A 10,847-nucleotide genomic window follows, 5' to 3' on the forward strand; every position below is an offset into this window, starting at 1 on the left:
TGCCAGCGGGGGCCGGGCTGGGCATGGTGCTGCCGCCGGAGCCGAGCCCCCCGCGCACGGTGAGGTGAGGGGGGGCAGGGCAGGGAAGGCTGTTGCTGGCGGTTGGGGGCGCTGGTGAGGTGGCTCCGCGGAGCGTAGGAATCCCCCCACTCTTAGTCAGGGGCCGGTACGGGGCAGCCCCAGAACGAGGTTCCCCCCCCACACACGCCATGTTTCCGTGGGGTGGGGGCGGGGAGTAGAACGGGGGCTGCGAATGTGTGTGCGGGGTTGTCTGTACATGTATGTGCTCTGGCATGTGTGGGCGTGTACATGTATGTGCTCTGGCGTGTGTGGGGGTGTGTGCGCATACATATGTGCTCCTTTGTGGGGGTGTACATGCATGTGCTGCCCTGACTGGGTGTGTACACATGCTCCTATGTGGTTGTGGGTGTACATGTGTGTGCTCCTGTGTGCGCATACGTGTGTGTGTGTGTGTGTGTGTGTGTGTATATGTATGCATACGTGTGCTTCCTTGTTCTGTGCCCTATCTGGGGTAGCCTCCTCTCGCCTCCGCTCCTTTGCCACCCTTGCCCCTCTCTTTAGAGAAGAGGCAGGTGTTTTGCAAGGGCCTCTGGTGGCATCTGTCTGGTCTTGCCTGTTTGGGGCTTGACACTTGCTCCAGCGACTCTTCAGGCCTCTAGGTCCCAGGTACAACTAGCGCAGGCCTGGTCTTGGTGCTGGTTGATTTGGGCAGGCCTTAAACAACAGAGGGACCAAGGACTTTTTAAAATGCCAGTTTGTCTGCCCCAGGCCTTGCCAATGCCAGCTCTATGGGAGCTGGGTTGAGTGGGTTTATTAGTAGTCCTAAAGAAAAGCAAGGGTGGGCAGGTCCTTGGGATGCTTAAGAAACAGCGCTAAGCAAAATGTAGCTTTGGTTTCCTTTTCATTTGTTTGAATTTTTGTGTTTGTTTTTTTTTGAGGTACATCTCTAAATGATTGGTGCTTTCTGGTCAGGTTACAGGAGAATAACATGAGCAATGAAGGAAGTCCTCTTCCCAGTGAGACTAGGTAGAATTCTAAGGCCACGCTTGAAAGTGGGGGAGGAATGGCATTGTGCCCTTTCAAACTAAAAATATTCCGTTTGTTTACTGGTCCTGTTTCTGAGTCAGGAAGTTGGTTGACGGCAGAAATTGGAAGAAAGTTTCAGTGCCTTGTCTCCATATAAACATTATAGGGCAGTGGTATTCAGTCTCAAGTCAGTGGAGCTTTGTCACCAGCCAGGGTCTCTACAGAACTGGAAATTTGACAATAGGATAGTGGTGGCAGTTTTAATTGCTGCTGCTTCCTTGCGAGTCAGATGGTGCAGTCTGTGTACTGGCTATACGGCCCACTCTGTCGCACGCAGTTGGGCCAGTGCACCGCTTTGGTCTGCAGGTGAATTTGGCATGTGGGGCTGGACTAGCATGTCAGATCACGCTCATGGAAGACCCTATGCTAGATCAGGCACATGAATAGACCTTACCTGCAGGATCTGGCCTGTGGGCTGACACACTGCCACTTACCTGGACCACAGGGCTGGAAGTTTGAGCACCGCTGCTATAGCATGTTTTGGCTCTCACAAAATCACTTACTGAATTTTAATAGAAATTAAGAAAAAAAAGTGGGTTTAGAATTGAATCTGATCTTTAACTTTGTTTTTTTTTTAAATTACCATACATACTAGTCTTTGTTTTAGGTGCAGCTAGGCCCCTTAGGCCAGATTGTGAACCTTAAATTTATTTTTTATCATGGTTTCATGTCAAAACTTAAAGCATCTGCAAAATAACTCTGGACAGAGGTTATTATGGAGTTCCATGTTTACTTGTTTTTTTCTGGATCAGATGCCCTTTTTCTTCTGTCGGTCGTCTGTAAATATTCAAGTCGAGTTGGATGTTTCTCGTCCATCGTAAGGAGAAAAATTGACTTTACGGGTGCTTGTGCAGTTACATCCCTATCAGTAGGGTTTCCTAAGCATAATGGTTCAGAACAGTTAAGAGTTCATGCTCTTGCAGCTGTGCAGGCCTTGCACAGCAAGGAAAAGTAAAGTCTGGAAATGCTTTCTGTAACTAGTATTAGAGGAAAAGGACCACAGAGGAAAAATGTGTGGGATTTTTCTAATAGTCACTTTTTAGTGGAGTTGCACTACAATTGAATGTAGCATTTGTTATTTCATAAGTGATTGATACAGCCTATTCATATTTTTGAAAGTTTGATTTGTTGTCACATGTGTAAGCAACTAAAATGTTTATAATCTTTTTGTAAAGTTGAAATTCAAAGATTAGGGTTTTCCTTGAGGTTTATGCTTTTGAAGTTTCTGGTCAAAGGATTTTTTTTTAAATTTATTTAATCAAATTAATCATCTGGAAAGAAAAGAATGGGGTTCACGGTCCTAGTACTAAGAAGTTCAAATACAGGAGGAGTTAAGTTTTACCTCTCTCTTGTCTGTGCAATGTTGTTCTCTGAGTGTTAAGTTGGGTAGTAAATTTATGGTAGTGATTTTGAAAGATATGGGGCAAGGTGGACACACTTGAAGGGAGAGAGGGGCCGCAAATAGATTTAGACAGACTACAAAAGTTGGCAGATGAGAGTAGGACACCGCAGACAAATGCAGGGTGCTGCACGTTGGAAGAAGGAATCCACAGCATACATACAGGCTGGGGAGCTCCCTTCTTGCAAGCACAGAGACAGAAAGGGATCTTGGAGTTGTCATTGACTCCAAGATGAACGTGAGCCACCAATGCCAGACCGCAGCCAGCAAGGCCAGCCATATCTTGTCATGCATCCAAAGGTGCATCTCAAGCTGGTCCAGAGAGGTGATACTCCCCTTCTGTGTGACACTGGAGTACTGCGTCCAGTACCGGGTGCCGTACTTCAAAAGGGATGTGGCCAGCCTGGAGAGGGTTCAGAGGAGGGCCACCCGTTTGGTGGAGGGCAGCAGGACAGGCCCTATGAGGAGAGACTGAGGGACCTGAACCTGTTCAGCCTCAGCAAGAGGAGGCTGAGGGGGGACTTAGTGGCTGCCTACAAACTCATCAGGGGAGATCAACAGCAAATAGGTAGAGCCCTTTTCTCCCCAGCACCACCTGGGGTGACAAGGACCAATGGTAATAAGCTGATGGAGAATAGGTTTAGGCTGGAGATCAGAAGGCAATATTTTACAGTTAGGGTGGCCAAAATCTGGAGCCAACTTCCCAGGGAAGTGATGGTCGCCCCTACCTCAGGCAAATTCAAGAGGAGGTTGGATGATCACTTGTCTGGGGTCTTGTGAACCTAGGATTCATTCCTGCCTGTGGCAGGGGGTCAAGCTAGATGATCTGTTCAGGTCCCTCCTGACCCAGCTACTATAAAACTGTTGTAGGCACAGTACACTCATATTCTGTCTGCAGTGCATTAACAAAGGCAGATATCTGTTAAGGTCCTTGCTGCCTTGTCACTAATGGTTTATTCGAAGAAAAAATACTATTGCCTTCTTAACTCTACAGTTAATTTACTCAACTGTATCTAGGACAGCCAGGCTTCAAGTGTTTGAACTACAGAGAAGGCAACAGGTCGGCTGATAACCCAAGCTGTATCCTGTGACTGGGTGAGCAAGTCAACTCAAATTAAATTACCAGCAAATTTGAGTTTTTGTGTGTAGATAGGGCTCAAGTTTGGGTTACAGTTCAGTTACCCCTGCAAAAATAGACATTGCCAAACAAAGTGTGGATTGGGTATGGTGAGACGCATCCTCCCAAAGTCGTTTTGCTTTATTGGGTGCAACACACTTTGCTTGATGTGGGGCAGTGGGCAATGTGTTTGCCTTGCTTGGGGGGTGGGATTCCCTGTGTTCTTTGCTGCCGTACACCTCCTTGCTGGGACCTGTACCTCTTGTGGAGGCATGGGTTAGCACAGGCCCGAGTGTAGTGGTGTTGGGTGGAAGGGACCTGGGGAATCCCTGGTACACTGAGACTCACGTCAAGCCATGTTTCTGCATGGAGGCATGGCTTGGTGTTGGTCCCAGCAGGCAGGCATGGGGCTGCATGCATAGTAGCATGGAGGTACTGGGTGCTGGGGATTCCCTCCACACCAGGACCTTTGTGGACTCCTCCCACGGTTTTGAGGCCCAATTCTGTGCAGTAATTCCTGGGACACTGGAACTTCTTAGTAGCATAAATTGTGCAGCTGAGAGCTGTTTTGTTAGATTGATACAGAATATCTTTTTAACTTGTTAGTCAACAATTGTCTATGAATTCTCATTTGGAAAAAAAAAATGGTTTCTTCTTCTGGTTGGACTGTAACAAAATAACTTCAGGAGGGCTGACATGATATGGGTTAATGATGCCAAAGGAAGTTTTGGTATCCAGAAAAGTAAGGTATGTTATAATGAGAAGAGAAATAAAAATGTCGTTGTTAAATAGAGACAAGGTATTGAGAATTTTATAACAGAGGTTCTTGTATGTTTCCAGTTCAAGCCGATGACATATTAGATGTGAAGTAGGAACTAACAGTTAAAGTTTTGATAGCCCGTGTTTTGTGGGAGGTCACCTTTAGCTAAAAATGGTCTCTTCTGACGTTAAAAATAATTCTGTGGCTCTCAAGTTCCAGCGTGCTTAGAAAGTAACTTGAGTTTGTTTCTTCAGGTTTTTCTCAAGTTAAAACATACAATAGTAATCTGAAAATCAAGTCTTTAAAATACCACATGGGATTCTTCTCAGTGAGTGTCGTATTAGCTCAGTTTATAGTTAAATATTTTTCTTTACCAGAAATGTTTTGGGATCTTGTGTTCAGGCTGGTTTATATCCTGATTCTGCATTTCCATAGACAAAAAAATTATGTGGGTCAGGTATTACCCTCAGTAACATCTCTGTTTAGCCAAAACTTCAGCAGAGTACCTAAAGTCCTGAAGAGGCTCATACGCAGCATCACTGAAGTATGGCTTTGACAAACTATTTCTGGTCATATCGCTTAAATGTGAAATAAATTAATTAGCTTTACAAAGAAGAACTAAACTTGCAACATCTGTGCATCCAAGTTGGGTAATACTTCTAAGTTTTTATTCCTACAAGTACAGTTCTGTAACAAAACCACTGTGTAATGCTACACGTAAATAAATCATGGAATTTGTTGTAGTTACATTAGTCGAAATACGGAAATCATGTTGAAAAATATGATGATGTTCCTAAATTGAGTCCATATGCCAAATTTAATAAAAACTGGGTAAGGTGTGGAATCCCCCTTTGTGGAATATTTTCTGATGTTCTAGTTAAATTTGTAATTTATGCTTCACTGCAGCATTTGACAAGTTGACTGTAATGCCTGTTGAGAGGCTTCATGTTAGTGCATCAGGTTATCTGTTCTGTGAACTTCTGTTAGACTTTTTGTTGGGCAAGAACCAAACTGTCAAACAAATATACAAAGCATTTTGTGATTTATGGTTGCATTTTCCTGTTCCCTGTTGGTATATAGACAGGAACACGAAAGGAAAAGTAAATGGAGGGAACAAGAAAGTTGCCTGAGAAAGTATAAACAAACTTGTTTTGGGTGTTACTTTTATTGGTTGGGAAAAAAAAAAAAGACTTATTTTATCATCTGAAAATGTCCCTCAATGACCTATGTAACGTATACTGAATGGAAGCTGCCATTTTTATAATCAGATTTTTTTTGTACTATTATGTCTATATATGAAAAACGTTTGGAAAGAATGTTTCAGAGAAGTTTATCAAGATCATTTTTTTGGTATGCAGTTTCAAATACGTGAGGGCTTACACCCAAACAGGGAAAAGGAGAGTCTCAAGGGGTAAAAGTATTGAAGGTTGGGCAGACATTACTCACATTTTGGTGCTGCCTCAAATTTCTAATGGAACAAACTTGTCAGATTCTGCTGAACCTCTGATTTGTGTAAAGGTATCCTTTGAAAGACCCACAGTGTTGAAGGTTTTAAAAACAGTTGATACATTTCCTATATGCTGTGTCCTACATTGGAAGAATTCTTATCTGACATGATGGTAGAAACTTCTGTAGTACAAAGCATCCTCAAATGCCTTCTTCTGTCTGTCTGTTCTGTGCAAAGGTAGATATCTTGGTTGTGGCCTCAGTGAAATTGTTGCTGATATTAACCAGGACTTTGGGACTCTGATTTTATGAATAAATGAGTATACAAGGCATTTTGTTTTCAGATGGGATGTCCTTATTAGTCTATGAAACTGAAAGAAATATGAAGAAGGTAGTGGACATGTAGATATCCTAGGTGAGTGAGAAAAGACCTGGATGTGGTATGTAGCTCAGTGTTCTGTGTACTTTGACTCCTTTATTTCTTGCTTTGGTTTTTCACTTATTTCTTGTCCTGGATCTTGTTCCCTTTTCAAATGCACATTGGTTAAATAAATGTTACCAAGTATTACCTTTAAGTATGAAAGTTTTAGTCATCCTGTGTCAGATATTTGAGCTGTGTATTTTTCAAATTCAAAAAAGCATTTGAAAAAATTGTAGGATGTGTCAAACAAAGGTTAATTGCTTGTTGATATAATTTACATGGAGGCAGACTTTGCAAATTGTATGTCAAGTTTTACCAAATGAGTTGCTTAACAGGGTGTGTGAATATTTGCATTTTTCTTTGTGTGCTGTCTTACAGTGACTAGCTTAGCAGTATAATATGGAAATGATAAATTGTTTATCCCTTGAGATTATATATCATCTTATTTTTTGTGAGTGCAAAGCAGTGCTGTTTTTTAAGTAAGATTTAATATTTTTCTCTCTCTTTTTTCCAATGCTGGTGCGTTTTTCTTAAAATAATACTTTTTTTGGACTAAAATTGTACTATTTGATCAAATACTTTTAAGAGTATATAAATTGTTCATGTAGCTGTTGTCTAGGCTATGCATTTTTATTTTTACTTTGATAAATTTGTAATATCTAAACAGGCCGGTAGTTATCTTTAAAAATCAGTGATTATTTTTTAACGGCTAGTAAGTGGTTGAAATTTTTCTTCTGGTCTGAAAAAAGCCAACACTTTCAGTTGTTGACTAAAACACATTATGTATTTGGAAACTTTTTTTTACATCTTTTGTACCAGTCCAGATGCAACCAGATCAAATCCTTGTAGCAAGAATAATCAAGCCAATGTAATGTCAGCCCAACTCTAATAATTATTGGTTGACTTCTGCAGTTTTCTGTCTGAAGACAGTATCCTATATAAATTTGAATTCAGCAGGTTTTCATTTTAAAATAACATCAAAGAGATTAACTTCTGACAGATTTGAGCCTCTGGTAAAGTTTGCCTTAAGCTATCAAATAGAAAATTGTCACCTTTTTGAAGGGTTTAAGCAGTGAAGAATTTTGACCTTTGAGGGAATAACAAAGAAAGCTTAGATCCCAAAAGGCAGAAGTGGGCAAGTAATTTTGAAGTAGTAGTCATAGTAGCTTAGGTACAGAATGGATCCCATGTAAATGGGTATGAGAGAGTTCAGAACTTTCTGTGTATATCTTTTTCAAGATATCTTTGAATTTGGTGTCTCCACATTATCAATGTCTAATTTGATGAGAGAAAAAGATGATTATCTCACTACTGGACTGTTTAGATTGTATACCTCAGCAAACCCATTTCTGTACACAAGTACATATTTCTTTATCTCATTGCTTCTGTGGAAAAGTTATTTATTTATCTGAATTCACCTAAGATTTAAAAAAAATAGCTGATTAAGATCAGACCTTGATCTAGAACAGCATTTTTGTCAAATTGTTTATTGCATTCAGCTATATTTTTTGTTTTAAAAGAAAGCATGTCATTAGGTATGTTGGTTGTAGCCGTGTTGGTTTAAAGACATAGGCAGACAAGGTTCTTTGGGTAAATGTGATTTTCTTTATTAGACCAACTAAATAGTTGGAAAAATTATTCTTTGCAAGCTTTCAGGTACAAACACCCTTCTTCAGGCCCAGGGAGAGTTTGTTGTTGCTTTGTATGCTCTCTTGGGTGGACTGGAAGTCAGTATGCACACTGGCTTCCATTCAACCCAGGAGAGCACACAAAGAAACATCACATTCTCCCTACCTGAAAGCTTGCACCTAACAATTTTTCCAACTATTTAGTTGGTCTAATAAAAGATGCTATATTTACCCAAAGAACCTTGTCCGCCTATGCCACTAGGTATGTACTTAAAACGTTTGCACTTAATTTAGGAATGGAACAATTTCAACATGATTAGGTTACAGAGAGTGGTATTTATTAGTGGACCAGATCATTTCAATATCACTAGTTTTTGCTTCATTTCTTGTGGCAAAAATATGCTGAAACTTTGCTGAGGCAAATTTAGTATTAACCAAACATTTCACTTTTACAGATCGCAAGTGTAATGTAGAGGTTCACAGCAGTGTTAATATTTTTATATAAGGTTCTAATTGCACCTTTAAAATTCAGCTTTCCTTGGTTACCTTTAAGAGGGGTAACAAAACTTGAAAATTCCCTTTCTATCAGAAAAATTCACACCTATTTCTGGTGATAATAACGTCTTGGGTTATTTAAATGAGCTGACAGAAGGTCCTATTTTTTTGTTCAGCTTATGTATTGGGCATTTCTCTGATCATCAACAAATGGTAAGAGTTGTGCTTGTGCGAGCTCGCATGCATTGCAACAATCAGATTGGTGAATTATCAGTTTGGACTTGGCATGTCTCGTTTTCCCAGGACCCTACATAGGATAAGGAAGCATTTTTGTGTTTTGAGCCTTTTCCACATCTTAGAGGCAAATGGTCATAGCATAGAAAACCTGGAAGCTCTAGATCTTTGTATAGAGCTGGGAAGCAGTGGTAGTTGGGTGAGCTAACAGATACTGTTTGCTTATCTGAGATCTTAAGGAAGTACTGAGAAGGAGTTTTAAAAAGTTGATACTTTAACATTGCTGCTACCTTAAACAGGTAAGGTGCCAGAAGAAGATACAAAGGAGATGAAAGTGGTGGGTAGAGAGGTAGGCTTGAGCATATTTTGTGCTATGCTTGAACCTGGCCAATTTATTTTTCTAAAGCTGCTTAAAAATAATGTAGCAATTGAGCAGAAAACTTGTTTGTATGGTGTTTGCTGTCCTGTAAATCACCAGGTGAGTTGTACAGAAACTCCTGTTGCTAATATCAATGGAGAGCTTGTTTGAGGATATGGAGGTTAATTCATAGCAGGATAGATAAGTCAGATGCTTTGGATGTCCATTTGCTTTGCTTTTGGATTCACCTGAACATTTGTTAGGCCAGGTGTTAAATCTGCTTGCAGTGTTCTACCATGAGAATTGTGATTAAGGCAAAAATTGTATTATTCAAGTACTTTGTGTGCATCCCAGTGTTGGAGAGGGCATATCTGTTTGTGTGTGTATATATGTATGTATATGTAGTGTGTGTGTGTACACCTCACCTGCTCAAGCTTTTGAATAGCTGTGTCTGCATGATTCTTTCAGCTTCTGCCATTATAAAAGGAAGATTTGAGAGACATGGTTATAGATGGCTATATAGGGGCCACAGCAGCCCTTTAGGCAGAAACAGATAAATCTGATCTAGGGCTGTGGTGTTTCACTTTGCTAGGAAGGTCCAGATGAACATTGATGATCCAATTTGCAAGTGGACTGACTTGGTACTGTGAGTCAGGGGTTGTCAACCAGGCATATGCATCTGGCCACCTGGAGCTACAGTCATCGAAGAAGTTTAAAAACACCTGCTGTAAGTGATGAAATGCTACATTTTTGAAGGATTTCAGGGATATATAAGGTTCTTGTGTATTTCCAGCTCAGCCAAACAGTGAATGCTATTTAGGTATACCTTTCATAGAACTCATAGACTTCATCTGACTTCATCCTGCATACTTGCCCAAGAAGTGACTTTGTTATTTCAGAAGGTGTTTTTCTCTGTCCTTATCTTGCATCATTCTCCAGTCCAGATGTAACAGGTATGACATTTGATTAGGGTGACACACCAAAACAAGTGCAAAGAAACTGGTTTTCAAGTCAACACAGTTTTCATTCCATAGGACTTTGGCTGGAAAATAGTTGCTGAACATCACTGCTCTCATTAATTTTCTTTCTTGAACCCCTGTCACTCCTTGCCTCTCCAGGGCCACTTTATTTTGTATAGGGAGCACTATAATTCGGGCTTCAGGGGAAAGCTTGAAATTGAATGTTTCCCCCAAAGCCCTGGAAAACTGTGTTTTGGTTAGAAATGGCCTGAAACTGTGTGGGGAGAGAGGGTGGGGAAAAAAGTTTAAAAGAAGAAAAGCAAACTTAACTGTCAGTACAGAAAATAAAGACAGCAGAGCCAGAAACAATGTGGAAGCCCCATGTGTTTTCAGGGGCAGCCTAGAACAGGTTGAGCCCCAATCAGATTGTTCAGTTCCCCATTTTGGTGGGGAGTTTATAAGCCCTGCCCAGAACAGAGCAGGTAAATACCCAGGGGCCCCAGGCATAGGCATGCCAGGTGCCTGCCCCCACAGCCAGGTGTGGGGCATAGGGTGCTCCCACCACAGGGGCTTTCCCTTGTGCGGGTTGGCTCTCTTGAGCTCTGCTTTGCTTTGCTGCGGCACCTGAGCAGAGAGGAATTTCCCCTTCCCCTTCTCTGTACGGTGGGGCGGAGCAGAGCCCAGGAGACAAGTGCCAGAGGGGGGAAGCCCCTACAGTAGGGGTACCATGTACCCTATGCCTAGGTTTGGGGGTAAGCATCTGGCATGGGTCTCCTGAGCCCCATGCAGAGAAGGCAAAGGCAAAATTTCCCTTGTCTCCCATGCAGCAGCAGAGCAAAGGAGGGCTCAAGAGACCCTGTGTCAGGCCAGGGGAAGTCCCTGCCCCACACCCAGCTGTGGGGCCAGGCACCTGGCAGGGGGGA

General features: G+C 41.7%; 1 protein-coding gene across 4 annotated transcripts in view; it reads left to right on the forward strand.

Annotated features, from left to right (window-relative positions):
• The window catches only part of TAB3 (TGF-beta activated kinase 1/MAP3K7 binding protein 3), an 89,649-nt gene continuing 78,802 nt past the window's right edge, over positions 1–10,847 (forward strand). For 3 of the 4 annotated variants that reach the window (XM_019529134.1, XM_019529136.1, XM_019529137.1), the window contains exon 1: positions 1–59. The gene's annotated coding sequence lies outside the window, so the exon portion shown is untranslated. Of the gene's footprint in view, positions 65–10,847 lie in introns of all 4 variants that reach the window. The other variant, XM_019529135.1, reaches the window with a different exon arrangement.

This window comes from Crocodylus porosus, unplaced genomic scaffold (assembly GCF_001723895.1).
Source record: "Crocodylus porosus isolate Cpor-Errol unplaced genomic scaffold, CroPor_comp1, whole genome shotgun sequence".
Classification (NCBI taxonomy): domain Eukaryota; kingdom Metazoa; phylum Chordata; order Crocodylia; family Crocodylidae; genus Crocodylus; species Crocodylus porosus.